Here is a 27,910-nt window from a genome sequence, read left to right on the forward strand (position 1 = left end):
GAAATTTATATTTTAAAACTGGTCTTACACATTAAAACTTGTAATGTGACGGGCTTTGGACACAATCAGAAGAGAAAAACTATGTAGGGTATTTCCCTTCATGGTCGGTTTTCTTGTTCCTTTCATACAATAAACCCTCCCGTGGGCTGAACGCAACCATGCGATGGGGGAGGGGGGCAATACAAGATCGACGCTCAAGGACAAAAATGATTCGTTTCGTCGTTTCTTTTCTTGCTCATCCCCAATGTGCAAGTCATACTTGTCCAATAATATGAAGCATAAAAGTACTGCACACTGCACTGTCATAATTACTCGCCGTTCTCTTCCCATCAACTGCGTCTGAATGTGGTACATCAGCGCCGCGACGCAATTAAGATTCCATCAGCGATACCACCACCATCCAGGGGCCAACTCGCAGAGCCGCCGCGCCGGGGTTTTGGCAGTGGGCAGAGATGTAAGTACAGGCTGGAAGTCGGGAGTTCGAACCCAACCGTAATTGGTTGCCTTATTTAGACATGTCGCCATTATCCCTCTGCAGCTGCAGAATATGAACGTGTGGAAGAGTGCTGCGTAACCTTGGCAGCACTTTCCACAAAATTCCAACATTTGGCAGCACTGAACGAATTTTTACAAATACAAGTGTTGAAAAGCTATGTGAGGTGTTTAATATAATTGGACAGTTACAACTGCAAAACACACACACAATGTTCATCTGACCGATGAACCAAAATTGTATCAATATGGTATAACAATTAGTGTGTGGTTAAAACTGTGACTTCGTCAAAATCACATGTAAATTTCCACAAAATTTAGGTTTAAAAATTGTAAGAAAACTACACCAGTTGTGTTTATATTAAAAGCAATTAGTGGGCGTTTAATACACTTGAATATTAAAACGGCACCAGATGTTTAATATGTGGTGTTTAAACCACTCACACAATTACCGAACCGCCACAGGAGTTTCCCGGCAACAGCCAATGTAGTTGTGTTGGCTTTCAATCTGAAAACAGTTGAATAAAAAAAATTGCAAGTGATGCAAAAGTAGCTTGAACGATGTCAATTTCACGGTGAAATATAGATTTGGAGGTTTGAACAATAGAAAATTAGATTGTGTTCAGACACGAATAAAAGCATCCAATCCCTTTGTCTGGCTCAAACCCTTGTCGCTTGACAAGTCCATCATTTTCCTGAAGACAGAAGAGCGGAGTTTTTATTGGCAACGTTGGCAGTCAGTAGTATAATTTAGCCTCTCCATACAAAGATGGCTCCTGAGCACTGGCTGCGTGTGTGTAATGGATGAGCTTGGCCTCGTGTGCGAAATGGGCAGGTATAGCGGGTACAGCTGCAACTGGTCATTTAAGGGATCAAGAACATGTAGTTGCGTCCATGCACATGAACATGCCTTGCTAAGGGGAAGACATCAAGTGCGATAAATATCCTACAGTCGCAAGCATATGCAATAAACAAGGAGGGTGTCGTGTTGGATATCAGGACACAGCGATTTGGCCAGGTAGTGTCAATAGTATTGTAAGTTGTCATTTCTATACCATATACGTTCCCGTTTTCTTCCATATTTTAATGCATTTTTTCTAAATACATGTAATACATGTACATGTATAGTGGTCGAGGTATGACATGTCAGCCTTGAATTCTATGACAAATGCATGAGACCTGTTTTATTGCCAATGCATACAACGTATGTACCGCTCTACACAGTGAATAAAGCATTCCCGCCGCCTACATATCGCAAGGTAATATACAGATAGGGCCATTTTTTCTCAGACACGCAAAACTACATACAAAACACACCTTCAAGAAACGGCTATCTATTCTTTCCTTTTCTCCTGTCTCAAATCAATAATACATGTACTATGGGATCTATTTTTAGTAACACATCTTGAATCCACCCAAAAGAGCCATTCCCCAGTCATCAATATCGGACGTGTGAATGTACAAGAGATCGGCGTTCAAATAATAAAAAAATGATCCAATTTACTGTTCCTCCTCACGGAGTACATCCCCGAACAAATCTTGTGACAACGAATAAAAAGCCACATTCTGGTAAACAAGGCCTGAAGATAAAAAAACAACAACAAATACTTGCATGAAAAGTACGCTTTTCTTTAACCCCCCTTTTCAGATTCGTGTTCAGCTTTTGATTAACCTCAGTCACACACGTTGAGGACGTTTCCACGACAACCGTAAGAGAGGCCCAACCATTCTGGCCTGTCCGATAATGAGATGTAAATAGAGTCGCGTTATTATTCCCTTACTTACACGTCTTTCTGTCGCCAGGAATTACGTGTCAACCTGTTTTAAAATTTAAAATAGAAGAAAAGAAAAATTTAAAGTATTTTTGCGAACGCGACGATTCTTCATACTCGCGCCAAATAGTTTGAATATCACGCTATCTTAAAAGATATATTTTAGACCTTTGTAATTATATTTCAATAAATGCTTGCTACTCTCTGAATAGGTGCTAAAATATTTATGTCACAACGTAATAATTCGCCTACATATCTGCAATTTGTAAAATAATTTTCTCCAGTATTATAAAATACATGATTGGCAGTTCACAGTCGAGGCCGGTGCGATACGTAGTGTCATGCATGGACGTTTGAATCGTACGGACCAATTGAGTTGCAGATCCAGGAATTTTCTTCAACCTGGACATTAAAAAAGAAACACGTGCTTAAAGTCAATCACTTCAATGGCTGTCGGTGGAACCCATCATTGGCCTGAAAACGCTTACAATAAATACAAAACAACCGCATCAGCATATATAATTCCAAGCCTTTTTAAGGATAATGTGGATTCTGAGAAACAATTATTTTATATGCATATGCCGCAATTCTTCCATCGACCGTTTTAAGTCATGTAGAGTTCCTACCACGCTTCATTTATGTTTCTCAAAATTTCTGCTAGAATGTTGATGAACCAAGGCTTATAAGTGAATGGCCTCGACGAAATCAAGCTCTGTGTAACCATGGCAATGTATCGTCATCACTACCACGAAGTACTACTCATTTATAGATCAGAGAAATATGGAAGGGCTGCGTAGCACTGTGATCAGAATATTGACAAGAATATAAGATTAAATTAGTGCTCTGGAATATGTGATTGCCGAGCTTTCGGTAACTGAGTACCTTCTTCAGCGCAAGCAGATTCAGTTCTGAATGAACGCGGAAAAATCCAGGTTCATTTCCCCTGGATTCGGCGTTCCAAGTTCGAAAAGGACACGCTGCTCTAGTTCCTTACGCTGTACATCGGATGACGCTTTCCGCAGAATGCAGACGCTTACGTCACCGAGGGAATGTGGCGGCGCGCAAAAGTGCTGCGCAACAGTGAGACCAGCAGGTGTTTGTTTGCGCACACTGCGCAAGTGTTCCGCGAAGCGGTTACCGAGGCGACTCTTGGTCTCTCCGATGTACAGTTTACCACAGCAACGACATGTAATGCAATAAACCACATTACCTGTAATGTATGTATGATCCCTGCGTATTATAGAAATGTGTTATTTTCATTTTCCTGAAGTAGCACTCGGTGTTGTGCGGCACGTGCTACGTGAGTTGTCGATTTCAGGAATTGACCTTTCCTTTATTTAAACAGTTAAAACGAGTTTTAAGGGCATCTTCTAGTCAAGTCACATATTTACGGGTAAACCTTTCAAAGCGTTCATATCCATGCTATATTGACAAAACACACGAGTGCTACTTCGTGAAACCGAAATTGCTGTAAACACGGTTTTTCACGAAGTAGCATGCAAGTGCTAGTTGAGTGCTACTTCGTGGTGTTGGTGATGGTATGACCGTATTTGGTCTTTATACAAAATTCAGTGCATCGGGATGGCCACAATCTGGTACCTTAACGTCGCAACATGCAGTCTTGATCAGAATGTTTTCTTGCGCGGTTTACTCGTAATCAACATCGGGTGGCGCGCTAACGCTGAGACGTCTAAAGCACTGCCGTAGAGGGCAGAGGCAGAGGGCCAGTTTTTTTACACGGATCTCGATCTTGATCAGTGATCCCATGGTTGGTTCCCACTAATCCATTAGGTGGGTTTTGGTGTCGGTGAACCACTGACGGATCCCTAATCACGATCCGGATCTGCGTGAAAAAAGGCCAAGAGGGAGTCCTATAAAACTTGGACACAAAATGGAGTCTGAGCGATGCATAACATTAGCCTATTAAGCCGTGTTCTTGCACTTAGGTGGTATGTGTAGTCTACATGATTTTTTGTTCGTGTTTGTTTTTGTTTGTTTAAAACGAGTTTTAAGGGCATCTTCTAGTCAAGTCACATATTTACGGGTAAACCTTTCAAAGCGTTCATATCCATGCTATATTGACAATACACACGAGTGCTACTTCGTGAAACCGAAATTGCTGTAAACACGGTTTTTCACGAAGTAGCACGCAAGTGCTAGTTGAGTGCTACTTCGTGGTGTTGGTGATGGTATGACCGTATTTGGTCTTTATACAAAATTCAGTGCATCGGGATGGCCACAATCTGGTACCTTAACGTCGCAACATGCAGTCTTGATCAGAATGTTTTCTTGCGCGGTTTACTCGTAATCAACATCGGGTGGCGCGCTAACGCTGAGACGTCTAAAGCACTGCCGTAGAGGGCAGAGGCAGAGGGCCAGTTTTTTTACACGGATCTCGATCTTGATCAGTGATCCCATGGTTGGTTCCCACTAATCCATTAGGTGGGTTTTGGTGTCGGTGAACCACTGACGGATCACTAATCACGATCCGGATCTGCGTGAAAAAAGGCCAAGAGGGAGTCCTATAAAACTTGGACACAAAATGGAGTCTGAGCGATGCATAACATTAGCCTATTAAGCCGTGTTCTTGCACTTAGGTGGTATGTGTAGTCTACATGATTTTTTGTTCGTGTTTGTGGTGTCAGCGAATTTGAGGCTCCAGACTTCGATCGACAGTTGACCTCTGCTGGGTTGTCAGGACGCTATCACAACTGTTCAGATACCTTAACCCTAACCCCCTAGGGTGTATGTAAAATCGTATTAAAATTGGAGGATTTAGGAGTATTAGGGTTACAACAAATGGAAATCTACGGTCTTTTGAAAAGGGGGTGGGTAGGATTTCTACATGGATTGTTTCCTATGTTTACATCATTTGGAAGTTCATTTTTTTCTTTTTTTCAGTACTCAGACAAGATGATGTTCGGGCTGGAAGTATGTCAGCCTTAACGACAATATGAAATCGGTGAAGTCAAAACTGGTCTTCTTGGACACAGTAGTGTTGCATGCATGAAGGCTATCTCAAGAAAGGTCTGTATACACAGCCGTGTTTTCAATTTCGCTCGTCGCCTTTTTAAACGGGCATAAAACAAACTGATAAACGCCATTAATGTAGTCAAGTCATACGTTCCGTTCAACGTGTTCCCCGTTTCTCCCCTTCATTCTGGTGTCCTTTTACCTGCCATCACTGCTTTCCCGATGATGTCTTCAACTCCCATGACAATTCTGTCAAGATGCATGGTCACCACATTTCTTGAGATGGACCGTGTACAAACCCACCAGGGAAACGAAAACAAATAGGTTGAGATCCCGGAACCCCAATTTGGCCGCGTGATTGAACGCGATAACCCTGTCGTTGACGAGTTTCCCATAATCCCTCGCGATCACACTATGGTGATGAGATGACCCATCTTAGGCCGAACATAGCACTGCGCCTTAGTGCCTCTCGCCAACACGGAAAACCAATTTTAGCACCAGCAATGATCCGTCATTCCTGACCCTTTGTAAAAATCGTCCATAGTTACTGAGAACATTAAACCCAAACTCCCCTTTCCTTTTTCTATACGATGGTCTGTATAGATGACGAAGCCAATTTTGAAGACTCAGACCATCTTTTGGTTGAAAGCATTATGACCTGCTTGCTAATCAGCTCTCAGTAAACCACGTGACGTTTTACTGAGGCCAAGGATTGTTAAAAATCATGACTTGTTTCAAAAATCTGATTTAAAAAAATGATTTTAGTGCATGAAAGGTTTTTGTCCTCAGGTTGCGTACATATTCAATTACTATTCAAAATGTCACCTCCTTGTGGACAACTGCAGGGGAAAGTTAAATGGAAGCGATATTTGTTATCTGACAGCCTGCAAAGTATGTTTCAGCCTTCTGACTACTTCTTTCCCACAAGTCTTGCAAAATGTATGACATCTATTTTTCCCTGTCATTTCTACTTTTCTCTCGAAGTGAAACCATATTGAATCTTGTTTTCGGCCACGCATCTTTCACAAACTTACTACAAAGCTTCAAGTTTTGTACATTCATATACACAGACTTTTCAGCTGGATTTTTTTCAGTTGACTTTATTTGAAGGTTGAACAACATATAAACCTTGACAGCCCTTGGAGACACTGAGTCCATCCCTCCGCAAACCACAATACATGTTACGCGTGTAATGCAGGATGAAGAGTATTTTATCTCATGGCCATTTCGGTTATTGAGTCAGCCATCTGAGTCGAAAGCGAGGCTAACCATGTATACATTTTCCAATTACTTAATATGTGGGAACGAAGATGATGCAGTGGGACAAACTATAGAATATCAGCCTTGCGCTCCGACGGGTAACTCAAACTTCATATCACCTTTATTCAAGAAATAATGAAACAAACAAGTCCCAGACCCACACATGATGCATTTTCTCCCAACAATGGAAACTGGCCAATAGTTTGTCAGGAACTCTAACCTCCGTGATTTTTCTGCTTGAAGATGTGAGATATTTCATTTACACACACCCCACAGAGCTCACGGCCACACCAAAACCTACGAGGTAACAGTCTCTTTAACATTCATCATAATCGTCAATTTTATGATACCTGTTGATTCAACCATCCAATTTAAGTTTACCTAATCAGGAGAGACAGAACAGATCCTCTCCCACTGCAAGGGTTACCCCCAAAGTGAGAGAGAATTTGTTCTATGGTCGTTTTCCTGAGTTTTCTTTGGCTGCAATACCTTACTGCCACCTGGAAGTGTTAAGAATTGCAGCCCCTCCCAAAAAAGAAATCACAGAAAACGATGCTTGTGGCAAAACACATACATGTACTGTACTTCCACATCCCCACAAACAGAAACAAAGGCCATTCGCAAATTACATTATGTACTTACTGCCAAGTAACGTACTGACTCGATTAGAAGAATGTTCGCTGTAAAAATGCAACAGCTGCATGACTGCACCACAAAGGAAATTCTCCAAAAATCGTTTGCCTCGACGGCATTTCACAACCCCGCCGGAGTCCGGTTTCACGACACTGAATCTCCGTCGTCACTGGACACTTATGAGGCACTGCATCCCTACACCCTTTAGCGGAACAGTAGGGTCAGGCGACAATTCAGCAGGAAAATAAGAAATTGGTAATCCCCTCCCCAGCGCGTAAAGACCCGCAGGAGAACGATAATCGCCGCCCCCAATGCGGTGGCTGTCTCTCTGTGTGGACTCGTGCCGACTGGAGCCGGCGGGACACAGGCGGTTTGCCTAGAAATTATCCGGTCCGATCCGATAGTGTCATCGGTGTTGTTTTTCTCTCTAGCAGGTGCGACATTAGCATAAGTGGCCTTTCTGCTTGCTGGCACTGCACTGCGAGGGACCACTGCTTGCGCTGAATTAAGAATCCATTTTCCGTTCCACAACTAACTGTTGCTGGCATTTTACACGAGTATAAAAGGCCATGTCATATGTGGGAATCAGATTTTGTCCAAACTAAATTCTACATTACTAATATGCCCAGCGGGAAAAAAAACTGGGATTTGATTGCATTTCCTTTTCTCGTCGGGTCTGAAGAAAACTTCTGTGCATAATTACAATGCAGTATTGACCCGCAGGAGTTTACGAATCGTCAAATTTCAGGATCGTTTTTGCTAAAACACGGGCCCAAATACCAGCCATCTTGACAGCCTGAAAGAAAATTATCAGAATACAATCCTTGTCAATTCAGACTGAATTAAGCACAGGATAAGACCGCAAACGACCTGGAATAAAAAACCTCACGGTTCAATCAAAAGACTTGGGTTTATTTCGATTCAGACTCCAGGGCAAATCAAAACCTTAATAATCACATGCATAATGATTCGTGTTTCCGGGAGCATAATGCTTGATATATGCAGAAACACACAGTGCAGTCTGGTGCTGTGACTTCACTCGTTCATCATAATAGAGGAAGGATCCTTCCTCCATGTTCATCTCTACACTCGTTGCTACCCCCCATAATTTTAGCAGAACTTGCTACATGTACAGTATATTGAATTATGCAGGAAGTCTAATTTCGCAGCTTAATTTAGAGCGCCATAGATGCTGGCATCTTCATACAGGTCATATTCCGAAATAATTGAGGTCTTTAATCACGGCAGTCCCTATCCAAGGCCAGCTACGATTGTGAATTGATTTCGTAACGATGACCTCACAGCGGTGGTGGAGAACAATAATCATTAGGTAGACCTGTAGTGCGTGCATTATATTCTGACGTGCGGTGACCGAAACACGTTAAAACGTGCCAACCGGGACGATGGGATGCTTTTCCCGCGCTCTTGCAATGGGCCACCAAACGCGCGCCCGTTTATGCAGGATTCAATCGATCATCGCGAGGAGAGTGCGCTTTCGCACTCCCAGACCACCACATGTAAAGGAACACATATAAGGGGATGACATGACACCCTGCATCGTCCCACAGCCGAGAAAAATGGCCCCTGAACATAATGGCACCCGTAATGAACGGGGAGATTTGGCGCATTCTGGCAAGCACTGATGACAAGGCACGGCGCGTTTATCGAGAATCAAGCTGCGGATGACGTCACCTCTGCCTTACTGCCAACAGATCTGAAACAAGTGTTGCGACTAGGATTACACTACTTGTAGCAGCCGTTCACGCCAAGCGCTGGTGATGACGTCACTCCTAATCTCGTCAACGTGGGTGTGAACTGTCACAGCTGTTTTTCCCCGCATAATTACCTCAGTAATAACTAAAGTCTATCATATTTTATGTAGTGCATGAGGGCTTTTCAATAACCAGCGGAGATTTACCTAATCATTATTTTTAAAGTCAGATTTATCGTATTCATCCTCTGAAAAGCAAATTTCAAATCAAGGTTTTAGCCAAAAGTCATCATTTCTTGCTGATATTTTCGCACATTAATTAAGCAGCACGGAAGTAACACATACAAAAGCAAATCTCCCATTTTGAAAATTTCAACACAATGCTCCTAATCCTGAGGCAGTGAGTTTTTTAATTATTATTTTATGACATCTGGGGTGTTCTTTCCAGTTCACAGCTTCAGTTTACTTCAAAAGATCTGATTCTGATATAAATGATTTACAACCCGACAATACTGACCACAAATAGACTCAAGCTTGGCTGTCTCTAAAGCCCAATGACCCACATCTCGATTCTGTCTATGTCATCCGTTTCACATCCTCCATAATAACGTTAATATTTCTCCAACTTACTCCATATTTTAACCCTGAAGTTACTGAGAGATAATTCAGGTTTCCGGAGCAGAAAAAATAAAGCTGAAGATAGTGATCCAAGGGTCTCCCACCACTGGACTACATTCGTGAAATTTGGGTGGCGAGGCCAAGACTTTGGAAACCCCTCGGGTTCCTGGCAACAGTCAGAGCCGTGTATAGAGTTTTGACATGAGAACCACCATCGTTGGAAACAGACTGGCAGGTATAAGCGCCAGTGCACTTGGACAGTTGGTATACGGAAAGCCACACACTCTGCAGTACATATAATGGACAGCCCGGCATATTGTATCAAGCTGGCCTTACTCTCTTTTACTTTTAGATAGCCCTGGCAACAGTTGCAAAATAGCGCCACCCTCATGAAATTATAAATAATCACGAGAGGGCGGTATTCATAACAGCCGAGTCGTGCCGATCGTAGAATTCCTCATAGCCATGCTTCGTTGTCGACTTTAGGTGGGCCTTTATGCTGATATATACGTATAAAAAAATCACGGTTCAGAGGTACAATTTCACTGAATTGCCTGTAGTGTGGTCCATCTCATACATCACGACAGCTTACACGTATGAAATAGACTACAGGTAGCTGAAGGACGAATCATAATTTTCTGCCGAGAAGCAAACTACCACCCAACCGTCGATATTTTGGGTGTCCAGCCTCAAAAGCCATCGTATGTAGGGCATTACATTAAGTAGGACATCGCAGATTAATCTTGAATTCTAGCACTTGCATTAGGCCGTGTCCAAATTAATTGGATGTGGCTTAAATTTACACAGGAGTCCATGGTATAATGGCTGCAGTCACTATCAAACAGTAACCGCACGACCCAACATTAACAAATAACGGAGTGCAAATGTATGCAAATGTATTGCTTCATCCGGACCATAGAAAGCACATGCACTGTAATGGGCTGCTGGTATTTAAGACGCTAAAGGGTCTTCGCTTTGAGAGTACAGACTCGATTTTCCCCCCCGAATGTAACAATTATGCAAAGGGAGAACAGGGTGTGCTCGAATCAACGTTGCTGACGCCAGGAGTCTAACACTACTACAGTAAAAGGCGAGGCGGGAGCCAGTCTAAAAGTGTTGAACATACCATGGGTTCGTCTGTATATGAACCCATGGCGTATGTTCAACACTTTTATATGCTATCAATACTTTTGGACTCTCGGTATTCAAGACGATCCGCTCACATGATACCGATGTTTTGCACGGGGGATGGGGGGTGTGGTATACTGAAGTCTTCACTGGTCGTTGTTTCAAAGGGTTTCTTGTTGCACAGGCGCACTGAGGCAACACTCGTGACGGTGTGTGTTATGCCACAGATCTGGATCGATTCGAGCAATCTGCCTCAGCAGCAAGGCATGAAGCCTTCTTTTTCTCCAAACGAGGTTCGATAACCGATCGAACATGCTTTGGATAAAACCAAATCGCTCGACAATCGCTCAGTAGTGTTCCTTAAACGGTCTCCGGCTGTGAAAATCCTCTGCGGAGGGGGCGTGAATGCTTCAAGGACTAAAGGTGACGAAAGTCGTCATGTTATACCCACAGCTCAAACAATGATCACAGGTGTTGGAAATACCGATGGATTGAATACGGAGACGCTGATGTAAGTCTCTCTGTTTTGTTCAATAATTGCGGCGTTGTGGAGTGCATTCGATTGAAATGTAGCCCACACCGATCAAAAAAATGTGCAGGTATCGACAAGCAGAGTGGAAGACATCGGGATTTGTGTTTGGCTACGATCACATTTTGAGCACAGTCCTCTTCGGGGCTTGTTTTTCCGCTTGTTCCTCCTGGGATTTTATAAAGTGTTTTTTGAAGATACCCTGGGTCTTTCATTATGCTTATGACTGTCCGTACTCATGATATTAACTCGTGATTGCTAGACAGAGTCAAGCGGCCTCAAGTTGCATTTTTTTCTTACATTTACAGCACAAGCAAACTCTCGTATAAGTAAAAGTATAATTCAACGAATCTCACTTAAATCTCATTTTAAAAGACAGCCAGCGGTCCTACGTGCATACGTGTATGCAATTTACACTCCAAACTCATCTACAGGTGGAAGGGATCTATAAACAAATTCAAACCTTGAGGTACCCAGCAAATACTGAGTGGCTGTCGCTCTGATAGATAAAAATAAGTCAAGCCACCGAATGGTACCCAAGCTACGAGTGTCATCGAATATAGTATCGAACATTCCTCTAATCATGGAGGTAAGAAAACACCCTTCGTGATCTAATACCTCCATGCTCTAATAAAGGGTTCGCTTGACAACGACGAAGCCGTACGATTTGCTGTTTCATACCCCACTGTATCTTCCCCGTTGTTCCTTAATCCACCGGGAAAAACACGACCACGTTAAGTTTCTCGAATGTGCACTTACCTTTTACCTCGACTACCACTTGGTCATGGAGATGCTTCAAGTCTGGCTTCTTATGAGGGTGAACTGATACTCCGGCCCCGTGAGGTCTAACCAATAGATGAAGTTACATCACGCACAAACCCAATGTTGTAGCAGACAATCATAGCGACCGAATGTGCATAAACAAACTGGACACAAGTGGGCATCACTTATACGCGGAACTTCACTCACCTGGCGCAGTCACTTTCACCAGGTGCCCGACCACATTGTGTGGGGTCTGTGTACACACACACTCACACGGCTCAGCAGTTCACCCACTCTCCAGCCCCTCCCTGGTCTCTATCAGGTCTATTGTCCTGGACAATTGAGTCCGCCTACCGTGACGTCAGGCATCGCTAGGAGATAGGGCACAAAAGAGGGCTGCGTTCCGAAAACTAATCACTACACGACGTTATGCGTTGAATATGTGATTGGTGAAAGCATAAACTTGATTGTGATTGACAATTTAGTTGTAACCCGGACTCAACCTGCACACCATTTTAACAACCGTCGTGGTTATTTGTTTTCATACTGTGCACAAAGCTCTCAGAGCTAAATAAATTTTGGAATTTTAACACTTAATAATAAATAATCCACTAAAGTAGCTTCTCAGGCTGACTGAACTCGGATGAAATGACACTGTACCATTCACATATATAGATCAGTACAGCAATCGCTCAACCACACTGGGTGAAAGCTGGACGTGGAAAGTGTCATTTCCCGATGATAAGTAACCGGATTTGCACGTTGAAATGTTCTGCAGGTGTGAACCGCACTGCTACAAGGGTGCCAGCTGTGAAAATGATGTATCTCTAGATCCTTCCACGAAGCCGCCAAGAACATGGTGTTGAAATCACCGCCCACCCTTCGCGTCTGTCAAAGCAACCTGTCGCCTATAAGGACCCGCTGGCCAAAATTTACCGGGCCCACGTGACTTACCGCTGTATACTCCTCAACCCTAATGACGCACGGACGAACACCAGGTTCATATGCAGCAAGGTATGAGACGGAGAGAACCCCCCCTGCTTTGTGTTGGTCATTGTCTCGCGGGAATCTGGGGAATTCCTTTCAGACATCTTGGGGGATGTGTTGAGTAACAATAGTCTGGAATGTGTAAAGGGATTGGACATGTGGGGGGGGTACCCCTCAGTCTCATTTCTTGCTGAGTATACCCCGGTTACTGATGCTACAGCTAGACTGGTTACGAAAACCGCCACCAACTGTACATGTCATGTACAGTACATCCAATTCTTTTAAGTTTACACATACCAGTAAAGTTTCGTATTGACTTTAAGCTTATGCCGTTGATGTTTAAATAACTACACGACTGACTATAGTTAGAACCTCCCCGTCGCGATATAGTCACAATAGGTCCGACATGATTTCCTCAGTATCTGACTTAGGCGCTAGGCCTACATATTTACGTGTATTTTTTCTCGCAGGTCCAAGAATGTAGAAACGCATGATGAGGCTTTTTGTTTCAACGCTTACAAATTACTTTGGCGACCCCACATCCGATACGAATTAACAACCAATCCACAATGTGGTCCACAAGGTAGAAATCGAACCGGTCTCATCAAACGTACACACACTGAACAACCCCCCCCCTTACCAACAATGATACCGGTTGTAACTGAATTTCGATTTTCGGGGTTGCATTCCGCAGATGTTCACCTTTTGACTCTCCCTCGTTAAAGTGTGCATTACAACAAACGAAAATGCGACATCTGCAGTATAATGTTGGTTGCTATCGGCTCCTGCCTCGAATTTGTCGCGTAATGCATTCAGCGGGGAAGCACTGATGGGTGCTTCGTAGCGCACTGACCCCGCGGCCTGAATAAAACGACATGGCCCTCCACCTGGATGCGGAAAGTCTTTCTATAACTTTGGGATGCTGAAACTAATCGCGGCATTTAACCTGATGGCATGCACCCCGATTCTAATTTTGGCACCCTCCCTGGACAAGAATGAAAATGTGAGAATTTAAATATGAGTAAGAAGTGCTGAATAAGTCTGTGTACCGTTTAAAGGAAACGAAAAGCATAAAACCACAATCTTTGACTGTTTTCGGCACAAAGAAAGAGTGATCAATATACATAATCCCTCTTGGGCGCGGCTTCCATCGTTACATCACTGTATGCAAGGCACATCTATGTCGAGTTCATTTCATTGGGTAACCCTATCGCCAACCTCGTTTTCACTGTGGCAGGACTCTACCACCAGATCCTCTCCCAAGACTTAGGTCACAATGAGCAAGGCCCCGAGAATGTGGTTGCTTGTGGCAAAGGGGCAAGTTAAAGCTTAACCGCACTATATTTCGATAGATACGTGTAATACTAATATTAACTATGGAAACAATCCAATCCAATTCTAATTTAGAGTATCGATAAATAAAAGTATCGATTCGGAGGGGTTGGTCTTAAGTGGCCACCTCAAGATGTAAATACGGCCTGTCCATTCCCATTACAACTTCAAAGCTTCAGAATTCCACAGAGCAGGGTCCTCAGATTTTAACAATCCCACTCTACGATTGGCACTTTAAGCTAATTTCCCCCGCACTAGAGAAAACTTTCGTTAAAACCTTCCAAAACGCAGATCTAATCTTTTCAGAGAGCTGCACTTTCTTGTTTCCTTCCATTGTAAAAAAAATACTGTTCCTCACTCTGCAATTTACCATTAAGCAAAAGGCAAGCTACCCTGGGAAGCATTATGAGAGGGGAATTCAGATAAATCTCTGCTCAGCGAGGACTAAAATAAAAAAATAGCATTTTCCGGAAAGCGTGGCTTCGGGGACACTTAGGGTTTTAAGAAGCATCAGATGCACTCACAGCTGCCGAGGTGTTAGGTTTCGCTGCGTGCGTTGACTGTGCACATTTAATGCGTTTACAATCGAGAATAGAAACTGCGAATCTAGGGGCCAGTGCCGTGACCTCACAAACATTAATAGGAGACTTTGAGACGCATGGTGACGGCAGACAAACCGGTCCTTTTCCGCAGTCGTGCGCGTGCTCAGAATTGATGCGCATACCTAGAACTGCACGCGCATGCGCGCATGAACCAAAAAGACCGTTATGTTTGCCGCCACCAAGCGTCTCAATGTCTCTCACTGCTGGATGTCCACAACCAAAAATGCAGGTGGAATGGAGGTAGCAAACAAATTGAAACGCATTTGAATTTAACAAAACAACATCGAAGACGAGCACACTAGTACAAGTGATGAAAGTGCGAGCGCCACCTTCTGGCCACCTTTCATCACAAGTCGACCACTTATTTATATTGAATTTACTTTTAGGCCACAATTTGGCAAAGAGCTCAAACAAAATCGCCCAACCGAAAAGATGTGAAGAGATATGACCAGATCGTGCAACCAGAGGAAATAACAACGCTAGACCGGTTTGCTCATAACGAGAAATATACCGGGGTACCCGGCGAAAACCTGCCAAGGCGAGTATGGACTGGAAACCAAATGCACTCGGTCTCATTTCTTGCTGGGTATAGACTGGAGCGGAATTTGAACCTGTGACCTCCGAAGAGCCACCAGCGCAGGGCTGGATAGCTCAGTTAGAGGAGCACCGGTATGGTGTTCCGCAGGTCGTAGGTTTAAATCCCACTCAAGTCAATTTCTTTGTACATCTTTATAATCACACGTAAGCAACTAATCACTTTTCCTACATTTCCCTGTACAGGGTGTTTCAAAAAAGCATACATTTAGAAAATTGTCTACAAAATAGAAGTTTGATTATCTTTCAGAAATCTTTTATCATGTATCGATCACATCATCTATCAGCCGTTCTGCATGAGTGAACACAGGCGCAAACTTTACAACCACGGCTTGTAATTCTGTTTTAACCCTTTCATCTCTATGCCCAAGCCAAGTTTAATAAATTAGGAAAATGTAAATCCCCTCTGCTCACTCATGCAGAACGGCTGGTGAATGATGTGATGACAAATAAAACAAGAAACCAAGGTCTATCGATCCATGATAAAAGATTTTGCTATGGAAACAAATCAAACTTCTATTTTGTACTTTCTGAAACAACTTGTATGGTTTGTTTCATGAATTTTTTTATTCATAATTTTCATACGGACGAAATGATCTTGCATAATGTATAGAGAATTTCCACCAATCAAAGTAGTCAGACTTGGAATTTCCACCAATCAAAGTAGTCAGACTTGTAAACTCGTTAATTATAATCGTAAAAACAAGTCCGGAGCAATACGGGCGATTCACAACAGTGCGCTTCCAAGAGTTTGCAAGACGTTGGCCAATCACGACGCGCGAAATCTGTCGACCTTTTCCACACGCGCATTGGGCCGACAGATTTCGCGCATCGTGAGGGGCCAACGCGTTGCGAACTCTCGGAAGCACACTATTGTGAATCGCCCGTATATCATTTTGATCGGCTGCTACCTGCTTTGGTAGATTAGCTGATACGTCATGTTCAACGGCTGGCAGGTCAATCAAGTCTGGATTTCTGAACTCAAAGTAATTAATGGACACAAGAGGGCGCAAAGCAAGCAACGACGCGAGGCCTCCATATCCAAAGCATAAACGCAGACGTCACGGAAGATCCCGACTTGAGTCAAGTCTACTACACGGCCCGACATTCTGCCTGTCGTGAGGATAACCCTGACGAAGACTCGACCTGAGCTTTAGCGTGAATTTCCCCACCCAAGCGACTCCAACTGCATGCCAGCCCCAGTACAGGGCAGACAATTTCTGTCAGCTACTTAATTACGTTTCTGCAGGGGACTTCATTTTTCCTGGAGCACCTACATAGTCCCACGCACTTCCCAATGGATGTACTCCCTCCCAACGCCTTATCTTCCCAAAGATTTATGATAATAAGAATTCATTAATTGACGACGCGATGATATCTTCGTCTTATTATTTTGTCACTTTGATCGAAAACCCTATTTGCCGAGGGTATACCGATCAATCGGGGGGAAAAAGGCCAAGCTTGGGAGTGCAAAACAGCCAATTCAATCGATTCCTGTCTGGCAGGTAGACAAACAGCGAATATAAAACCCTGCATCCCTGCAAACTAGAAGACAGGGAAGAAGAGCGAAATCAACATGATCCGTCCAAAATGTCAAAGAGGTAGCGCGGTGGAGTTTCACTTGCCATACCCTGTTGACGATCTACGAGCGGACGAACACAGCTTATGCCCGGTCACGCCGAGGGCCCGGAAATCATTGCAAGAGTGCTAGTCTCGGACAGTACACGGATGGGTTCCTTTCATGACCGACTCCTGACCGAATTTCAGAGCTGGCATTTTCCACTTGAAAAGAAGTTAAGGTCCCCGTGGCAACCACCCACTCCACCCCCCCCCATCCCTGAAATCAGTACAGGTAAACACTAATCAACGTGTTACCATAAACCATGCCAAGGTAAGAACTGACAACAGAAAAAGAAAGATCTGCCTTCGTCAGCGTCACATCTGGTAAAATGTCACGTCGGCTTTAAAAGGCGCTCCCACGGGGGAAAGTTCGATGCTTTAACATTTAAATAAGGACACACCACTACGAGCGCAAGCCCATGCGTACAGATAGCCCAAAGGGTATAATTACATCGCTGATACACATCCACGTATTATACAATTGTCTGTAGTGTCCTGTTGTCATCGAGAACTAAACTGGCTGATGTGCGTTTTTATTACACTGGCATCCGACTTTTTTGCCTGTGGAAAAAAACATGTAATTAACTTTCCGCGAAAAACATGTGTAGAACTGTGGACTGTTGGCTCCGTTCTTCACAGAAAATTGACTGAGGTTGATACAACTCGCCCGATTAAGGTTCATTTTACTTAAAATGGACTGCACGTGTGATAACCACTTTTTTTTTTAAATTAAAGAGACTGTATATTACCGGCCACCGTGAAATGTTTTTCCATGTAATGCTGAAACATTAAACCAACATGATTCAACCTTTGGGGGAAACTGTTTAAAAATAATATTAGTATCCTGAAATTCAATATTTGTTGCAAGTTACTGTCCATTTTACATGTATTTATGCATTTATTTCCTTTTATTTTTTTAATCCCATCAGTTCAGTGTACAAACTTGGAATTTTAACTTAACCACCAGACCGTGCTTTGACTTTTTTTTATCTAAATGATGCGAATAAATGTGCCTACTTATTGCCATTTTCAGAATGAGTATGCATTTTTGAATGGCGGGGAAGTGCTGCTGCAAAGGATGAATGCAAATTCTAATAAGGGGCTCCCAAGAAAACGAAAGTGATATTTCAGAAAAGTGTGTACGGCCTTCACTTTGACCGGCTCATTTTCAGAGTTGCGCGTGCATGATCAAACCTGGGAAATTGAAAGACTACCCGAAGGCTTTGAACGGATCGAAGTGTTTGTTCGGCGACGGTGCAATGTCCCACAGAATACACGGGTGAGTGTATGAACAAGCGAGGTATAGGAGTCAGTGACCCAATATGGAAAAACAAGACGACATGAGCTGTATGTGATCTGCATTTATGTTGCAGTTACGAGCTCGAAGACCAAAACTGCGAACGAGGATGCGGGAGAGAAACCGCGGGGGAAAGATCGAGCACTACGCATTGTACGAGAGCTTGCGCACAAGCCTAGGGTATGATTGTGTTCTGATCTGGAAATTTTGTCTCGTCAAACAGAACTTTTGTTGCACGTACAACAAAATTTCATGACTGCGCTCGTCTACACGCAACAGTCTTACTAAATTGTGCCCACTTCATTAATTGAGATCCTGATGTACATTTGCATTGTACAGAGGTTATATCACCGAGGTAAAAAAAATCTAAGCTCTGGCATAATTGATTAGTGTACTGTCAAATTTGACGTCATGCTGCTGTACTTCAAAGTCTCTTTAATTCAACAGACCACATGGAAAGAAAGTTGTGTTACTATTAGGAAGCCTTCTTTAAAATTTATTTACATTCTGTTAAGTTGATAAGGGAACTAGAAACCGACCCCATATCCCACACTTCACCGACCATTCGCTGAACGTGAGATCATCATTTTACTTTGCCTTGATCGAAAAAAAAGACTGCCGTCGGTAGATACTTCCATCGTCAAGGTCGATGGCGTTTGCAACTGGTTAATTACCACAAGTTCCTATGTACATAGCCCGGTCCCGAACTTGGAAAACAACACGGCAGCGGAATGTCTGCCGAGCGAAACTCAACGCAGTTACTCTGAAGCACCCCGCGGCAACGCCTTCGACAAAACATTTCACAAATTCAATTCATGTTGAGGTTCAGACACTGCGCAATGCGCAACTGCTCGAGCCGCGCATTTTGTCTTCTTGCTGCACGTGAGCACTTGCTTGGTGGACACTGGTAATGTGATTACAGTAACAATATGAAAGCCATTCTGGGCATGCACAACGATACAAACATTCTTTACATGTCAATTAGTGCATGTCACAATATGGGCATGTGACGAACTTCAAATGCTGATAACTGCTGGATTGGCTAATCATTTTTGATTTCCAGACATGTTTCGTCTTCCAACCAATTTACCACCGGCTACTTACAGCTGGAAAAAGTACAGGAACTCGGCAGTTTATTTTGGTGACGAGAAGAGTAATTGACACTGCTGGTGCATACGGCATTCTAAAAACGAATAGCAAAATAGCGAGGCCCTGAAGTGTCGATCCTAGCAAAATCTTTCTGAAAGGCAAAATGACAAGTAGACAGGGCAAACAAGCAAAACAAACAGGGAATCAGCCAAGCATGGACGAATGCAGGAGGACAAAAGGAAAGGTCAAGAAAGCAGGTGTCAAGCTCACATTTGTAAGCTAACTAAAACCTGAAGATAGCTGTTTGGCAATAGAGGGTAAGCGGCGAAAACATATTGTTTATTGGTATCATGTATATAGCTAGCAGCGGACTAAGCCTAGATCAACACCAATTCAGTAGTTCAGTGTTCACGCAATGCAGTGAAACGCTTTGACAAGTCCTCCAGAAGGCTACGCTTTATAACAATGCTTGTGTATTAAACTACGCGATCACAACCTTTCGCACGGGATTGGTAGGTTCTAATTAAGGGCACGATGAACATTACAGAATCGTAAATTTGACAGTCACATTGAGACTAATAGAACAGCATTACCTGAATCTGTGGCCAGTCACGGTGAAAGCATTTGCTCCTCGAAGGCAGCTGTAGCCCAATTCTCCCTACAGATCAGTAGCATAGTTCACCTTGATTTGTAAACAGTCAGTCATGCAGTGCTCGCAGCAGCCAACCAGCAATCCAAGAAATCCAAACTACTATAGGCTTTCAATGAAGGGCACCCGCAAGACACCAGAAGTCTCTACAGCTTTGACCCATGGGGAGTTCCCAGCAGAGAGACCCAGTTTCGCATCAGATTCCCGCCCGACCGTCTGAGGCGGCGTTCTAGTAAGAATTCCCGGCAGTTCGCCGCCCAGAGTATGGACGCGTTTGTCTACAAATTAAAGCCAGACGTGCGTTACATTCACAAATATATTAACGTCTAGAAACTGTCTGTGGTTATATTCCCCAGGGCTCTATGTATTCTCTAATTACACGACGCCCTCTGTCGACAAAACCGAGTAATGTACTTACATCATTGTTTTGCTTTGATGAATATACCCGTCACGCACTCACGCTGCTACACTTGAAGGCCCTTGAAGTCACTAAAAGGCCAAAAAGGTTACATAAAAAAGGCAAATATTTTGGCCCCTCCCCCCTCAAAAAAACGAGTTGGCCCCTCGGAAATTTGTATCTGCATCAGTCATTAGCAGCATAATTAGGCCCTAGCCAAGTGAGGTGCCTGGTGGTATAGAACAAAAGTGGATGACCGATAAGTGAAATCGGGAGAGTAGATCACATTCATTCAAGTGAAAATATATCAGAAATGCGCAGACCCAGTAGGCCCTATGGCGATAATAGATATACAAAATGTACTGTGATACCAAAATATTCCCAAATCGACTGCTATCTTAACAGTGTTTCCGTAACATAATTTTACACTAAACGGGGCGAAAACTCGACGTTGCATGGGCGAACAAACCCCCACTCTGAGATTGATTATCTATGCAGACACAACACATGCATGAACTTTGCAAAGCATGTGGTGAAATAGCGCTTTTATGTCAAGGCTTATATCTCCGCATAAATCTCGAGAAGGAAACACAGAGCGCTGTGGGTAGTATTGCGGCACTCAGTCCCTGAAGAATGACGCGCAAGTTGCGTGCGGGGAAAAAGTAAAACCTTTTGCACTGTGAACTGCTAAAGGCTTGAGTTTGTACCCCATTATAAGCCGCAATCGCATTATGTACTCGTAGTTGCTATTTATGCACACTTCGTTAAAATGGGAAATGTTGATCCCATCAGACGATCCATAGAGGGCTTTTATCATACAGAACAACTGACAAACCAAACCAAAACAAACGTCGAAGTTCCAAGCATAGTGTAAAATTATTGGGCAATAAAGGTTGGTACATCTGGTCCTCCAAAAAGTAAGTCATTGAAAATTATGTTTGTCACTATCCTTAAAATTATCCAAAGGTTTTGCCTTTTTGAACGGACGTTAGGAACGTTATTAATTACCGACTTTGCTAACCGATTGAAAGGGAGAGAAATTACCGTTTCCGTACATTACTGTACAGAAATGACTGTTTAGCCATAAAGCACGTGCGTGTCGTGATCCGTATGCGTGACGGTGTCTATTTTAATCCGTTTACACGAGCAAAATGCACTAAAAGGGATGTGAATACGGAACGTGCAACACGCGAACATGGAAAAGCGCCAGTTTGGACCTCCATACGGCCTCATGTAACATATGTATCGCTTCGGAATGAGGTCACTGTAGGCTATAGCAAAACCTTGATGACATGTCGCAGTGCCATATTTATCTTTTTCTACGAGTAGCTCCTACCTCTTCAGATCTGTCTGAAGTGGGGCACCAGTGCCATCTCTTTATACCGTGGAGAACTGAAGTTTCTGAACGGAAAGTGTAGAAAAACCAACTAGGTCACTGATGAGGAAACGAAAAAGTATGAGTCTGATCCGCCCCCCAAAACCAAAAACAAATCCAGTCGCCCGTGAAGTGAGACTGGTTCCAATCCCAGCCCAGAGCTTGCAGGTATCTAGAAACCCTCGTGGTCTTAATAACATCTCCAAACCAAACACAGAGGACACCATGACTATGGTATACTTCACTCTAAAAATATAAATGCAGCCGTCACATCTTTCTTTGGCTGGAATCAAACCACCATGTCCAGTAAGACCACTTGCATGGTCGACTATGTCTGTTTTACTGCGAGATAAAAATCGTCATAATTCTGTCACCATGCATTACATGGCATATTTTAATGAAGTCAGAAATCACTGCAGTATTAAATCAAATGCATCGTGCACGGCCACGATAAAACTTACCTTGCAAAATCAACGTCGTTGCATATTGTCGGCTTGTTACAACGAGTTATTGTGTCCATGATTAGATAAAAAAAGATACACGCAGATAAACTGATAACAATTTTCGGGCCTCAGACAGTTGATGTGTCGCTTCACACCGGTTGATCACGCTGAGCGTTGATACACGGCGCGATGACCGCGCACATCTCGGCCTCCACAGCAATTCGTCTGATGGGCTTCAGGAAAGGACGGGACCCGCTCGGATCAGCGCACCGCCGGCAAGCCATTCCATCATACCGGCCGAAACGATTGGAGCATAATTGAAGAAAGACGATACGGGTAACCCCAGAACCTGTTGGACGCTACTACAAGGGAAGCATTCCTAGCTCAGTCCCTCGGTTTCCATATGGCACTCTAACGAAAAGGCTGCAACGACATGCGCACGCGCTAAAAACGGAGACAGCTATAATATTAAAATGATATGCCTGGTTTGTTTCTGTGTGGGCGTGACTGGTTTTACAGCCATAGACTCCTCTGCGCCGCCACATGAAAACATTCTAACTCTTTCTTAAAAGATGGATTAAAAAATAAATGGAATAAAATTTAGGATCTTACTGTCACTATTGCTGGTATAGGTCCTAGATCCTACCACGGAGCTCCTTTTTCTATAGTTCTATGGTGATACTAACCGACTGCGTGCGTGCCTATTGTGCCTGCACACAGTTAAATTTTGGAAGGGCTGAGTACATGTTGCCACGTTGTGACACTGCACTTTTATAAAAGGCTCTTAGAATTTCTAAACTCACCGGGAAACACTTTTTGTTCCCACTTTTTTTCAACATGGTTAATCGCGTTATGCTTAGTGGTATGCGTTTAGGAATGTGTTTAAATGCTCAGCGGATTTCAAGAAGCTTAACATGTACTGTGGAAAAGCGTTTAACATTATTTTAAACACTTTCCTAAACACATTTAAATAGACATGTTATGGGTTTGAAAAGGTGGGTATAAAACGCGTTTAAACTCTAAATGTTGTTTTACAGTGTAACGGCCAATGCATGGAAGGAAAACTACTGCTGTTTCAATCTTCTTCCGAATTATTACGGTAAACTAAGAATATCATCGTTTTGAAATTCCAAGGAAAAAGTGATTCCCCAAAAGAACAGAGCTTGCCCCTTCCCCCAAAAGACTTTTGTGTTTTGGCAAGGCGCCATGCATCCAAATTATTTCTTCTTCAATTCGGTTTGGTTAGAATTTTGTTCCCTTCGTGGACAAACTAAAATGATTTTTGCCAGTCAAACCGGACCCTCTGGATACATCCACAATAAACGGTGGTGGGCTCTTCTTTGAAGATGCAGACTGAAAATACTTGCCATTTCAAACTGACAGAAAGTGTGATGATGAATGACGTCGAAGTAATCATGACCAAGCGTGGATTTGGCGGGGGGAGGGGTTAAGTATCAAACCCCCTCCCCTGACACATAAACGAAATAGAACAAAATGGTGAAAATTGATGATATCCTGTAAGGGTTATTATATTTATATAAGTAAAATGTGGTGCATTAGGCCTATTTGTGTGTCCATTTATCCTCAAAAATCGGATATAAAAAATCTGACGAGCCCGAACCCCCCCACCACGCAGAAAATTTCCTGGGCCTTCCCCCGAACGACATCTTCTAGAGGAAGTAGTCTAATTCAGCGGCATAATTAACGTCGCAGGGATCAAGTTAACCAGCATGCTTATTAATTCGGCTAGCCGACGCTGGAGCTTAATACCGGGACTCCCACGAGGCGAGATAAATACTTCTCAACCCTTTAAAACTACTGAAATTCTCTGCAACCTTTGACCCTGATCTCTCCAATGTAGTGCTAACTACCGAGTCGCGGCTGTGAACAGAACTTGAATAAAAGGGCGGGTCGGGTGGGGTGGGGGTATTTTTCATAAGTTGTTCCTCCAACAGTTCTTATAACATGGAAAATAAACAAATCTCGAAAAGTCAAATAATAATCGACATTCGACAATAACGGAAGGCTTGGACTGAAGGCTACATTCTGAATGCAAACGAGCTTCGTACCTTGCTAGTAATACCTTAGCCTGATTAGATTTTGCATGTTCCCTCCGACAGCGCCCAAGTTCCTCTCTTGCTAAGCTCAAGATTTAATTGGCTCCCTTATTAGTGTCAATACGCCTCGTGGGCCTTGTCGGCTTAGCTTAGTAACCAGCTTTTGCATTTCCAATCCCAGTAGCCTACGTGTATAAAGTTACTTACCTGTGGTAGCGTATAGGCCTAGTGTGTATCGACTGGTGGTGTTGGTGGTTAGCGAAGTCTATATGTAGACTTACTGTTCGCCTTATAATGTTCCACAAGGAACACAATGCATATTACGGAACGACTCCCGCGCCACGTACTCTGCCAACTCAGCTTTTTGGACACGATTAGCCAACTTCAGGCCCAGGCTTCTCGATATTTTCGTCAAACGACGCCTTAAGATCCAGCCTGGTGGGAAAAGGATGCACTATTGTTCGACCGAAGCCGGTGGTGCGGTGCCGGTAACATCGAACGTGCATGCCCTGCCGACGACGATACGACCTATAAATAATCTCGTAATCGAGTTGTTGCGAGAGCTCGGTGTTCGTTCCATGCCGATGTAGCCCCGAGCAAAATGCAGGGCAGACACGTTTACCATTTCACGTCGTGTCTGTACATGACTTGGCCCCTGTTACCAAGTGGGCCTTGATGCTTTTTATAGCAGCCAGATGTAACCAACACTGCACGAGTGTTGGTCAACGCCAATTTTAGTTTTCAACGGCGTGGTTCCGGCCGCTTTCCAACCATCCATAAATCACAAGAGGGCGCCATACCGGCACCTAACCGGCCTTCGTTGGTGCGCGTCGCCCCGTTGATAAAAATTGGCCTAAGTGGCCCTTTAAAATTTCTTTTATTTCAGTTTCGATTTTCGGGTTTCACCGAACCGCTGAAAATACGTCCACTGCATGAGACCCCGACATAATGATTTTGAAAAATACCAATGCGCCAAGAGCAATCTCATCTTTTGAAGTAACTTGCGAGAACAGTTCTGCATTTTTTTGTATACTTTCATATTTACAGGGGTACTGTTCATGTACATTGAAAATCAGTACGTGTTTACAAATACTCAGGCTGGCTCCAAGAACACCAACGATGTATTTTGTACTACTTATGATGGAAGGGGCCATACTAAGGAACAGAGATCTCGCGTGCACAGGAAAAATCGCGATTATAAAGTTTTTCCAAGAGCGCTAAAAATCCCGCTCAGATTAGAAACTAATAGCCAAAACGATTTAATTAGATTTTCTGAAGAAAAAATGAACAAAGCAAGAAAACCTGAGAAAAAAAATGGTCATCAAAGTCACACCCCTGTACTTTTTCAATGGCCCGCTCACACTTGTTGCCACCAAGGCCATTTGTGCGCATGCGTGCATAATTATGAATTAATTAGTGAATAGATCTATTCGAGCGCTGGGTGACAAGTAAACGTATCTGCCAGCTATTTGTTCGCGGCGAATTAGCTCATCCACCAAAACAGGTTGCAGCCAGTCAAATTACTGGTTGTTTTTACGTTCATACCTTCATTATAATGTGAGACTGACTACTTGGTGAAAATTCCTTACATTATATACATTATGCAAGATCATGTCATTCATATACAATTATGAAAAACTACATGTCGTCGACGGGGGGTGAGTGTTTGATTGGCCTATCCGTCAAGTCGAACTTACCGCCGACTGGTGACGTATGACACACGTTGTACAATAAAGGCTAGAAGATGAGGGCGCCTTTCGAGCTGCTGAGTGCGACGACCGTGTACGTGTACTGTGTACTGAGGCTGAAGGGATGGCTACGAAAGCCCATTAGTGCCATGGTCAAGTATGTGTTCATAATTCGTTATTACGGATTATTAATTCGTTATGATGGACATTATATAGATTATCAAAGTGTATCATGTAAGACATCACCAAAGGAAAAAAATGTACACTACTTGTTGCAGTGTTTGTGATCCGAAATCTTTAATTTTGTGGTTTATTTTTGCAAAAATACATTTATAGATTATTGCTAATATAGAGTGGCTGTTGATAAAAGCAATACTATGTTCACCACTGTTTATCAAGTTTTTACATGCCTTTAATCGTTAGCTAGGTCCTTTGGTTTTAACCCTAAAGGGTATCAAAAACTGGATTTTATCCTATCGTTGGAAGACACATGAATTTTTTTCTTTTGTTGCATCCAAAATCATTGATGATCTGAGTTGCACAAGTATCATATAAGGAGTAATTTTCTGTAGATAGTTTCTTAGAATAAAATTAGGGTATGTTTCAAAGACTCCAAATCAGTAAAACTTAGATTAAAGTTCATTTTGAGAACATAAATTTCTTTTACAAACCTATTGCATAAAATTGTCAAAAATATAGGCATTGTCCGGTTCAACCCTACATCTTCATTATGACTGTTTTCCTTAAAAACAGCGGCAAATGCTTTATTTAATTCAGCTAATTCAAAGTATACAGAGATCACCTGTCTTTGCTGCAACTATTAATTCACTGAGAAAAATATCTTACTCATGTACTCTGTACTCGTCGTAATATTGCGGAAAGCGCCTAATCATAATGATAACTGTTTTTATTCAAACGGTTTTTAAGGGAAAGAGGAAAGTATGTAGGAATCTACATATACTTTTGGTGATCTTCAAATTGTGCCTTGTGTTCAAACTCCTTCCGAAAAGACAGAGATTGTATTTTTAGTGAAAGGTAGAATACCAATGTGGCTGTTTCATCTTACTCGCAATCAGCACTTTGCTTAAAAAATGGTTGGCATAATTATTTCCATATTTGTCATCCAACAAACGTGTCAGTAAAAACGCACAGTAGGTTATATATTTTAATCACCAATCACATATAACACATTGAAAATGATGGTTCTTTGCCAGGGACCTTCAACCAATCTTGTCACATGAACGGTATGTGTGACAATCGGGTTGCATAGTTTATTAACATCTTGTATACGTTTCATAATAACCTTTTTTCTAACTGTTCAAAAATTTTTCAAGACGTTTGTAAACTAGTCGGTAGAGTTGAGGCATAATTTTGTTCGAGTTATTGTTGAATTATTATCTTCTATATACTAATTACTCGCTGCATTTAAGGACTTAAGGGAAAATTGCCAAAACATTTCATTATTATAGAATCCCAAAAATGCTTCATGCATAATTTTCCAGTTTTACGTCGTTTCAAAATATTGCACTTTTACAGAACTGTTGAAACAATAAAGAGAATTTACTTGACATCTCACGTCCTTTTAGTTTATTGTTTCAGTTATCCCACTGAAATAGAATCCTACTTTCCTCTACCAATCATGTAACTATTGTGATTCATTTATAAAGCTTCTGAATATTGAAATCACATATCCCTTAACTAAACAATTTACTGCAAGAACATAATCAGTTATACAAGAAGTTATGTTTACTGGTATATGCCACTATGAAAGACGGAAACATAACACTATTGGTCTACAAGTCTATCTCATCAAGAATCATTCTTCTGAGGCTTTTGTACAAGTTCATTCCCTCTGAGACAGTAACAGGCACAGGCACGACGCTCTTCCATCAGGATTGTACA

The 27,910-nt window shown here is 42.7% G+C and overlaps 1 protein-coding gene across 4 annotated transcripts in view; it reads right to left on the reverse strand.

The window, feature by feature from the left end:
• Positions 1–22,683, reverse strand: part of LOC110987762 (uncharacterized) — a 115,990-nt gene extending 93,307 nt beyond the window's left edge. The window contains exons 1-3 of one of the 4 annotated variants that reach the window (XM_022250816.2): positions 22,282–22,683; positions 21,782–21,846; positions 19,993–20,326 (exon numbers count right to left, since the gene is read on the reverse strand). The gene's annotated coding sequence lies outside the window, so the exon portion shown is untranslated. Of the gene's footprint in view, positions 1–7,139; positions 7,464–11,875; positions 12,074–19,992; positions 20,327–21,781; positions 21,847–22,281 lie in introns of those variants that run through there. The other 3 variants (XM_022250850.2, XM_087136469.1, XM_022250842.2) reach the window with 3 other exon arrangements.
• Positions 22,684–27,910: the final 5,227 nt, after the last annotated feature.

This window comes from Acanthaster planci, linkage group LG05 (assembly GCF_054643075.1).
Source record: "Acanthaster planci isolate LZ-2023a linkage group LG05, COTS_SCS, whole genome shotgun sequence".
Classification (NCBI taxonomy): Eukaryota; Metazoa; Echinodermata; class Asteroidea; order Valvatida; family Acanthasteridae; genus Acanthaster; species Acanthaster planci.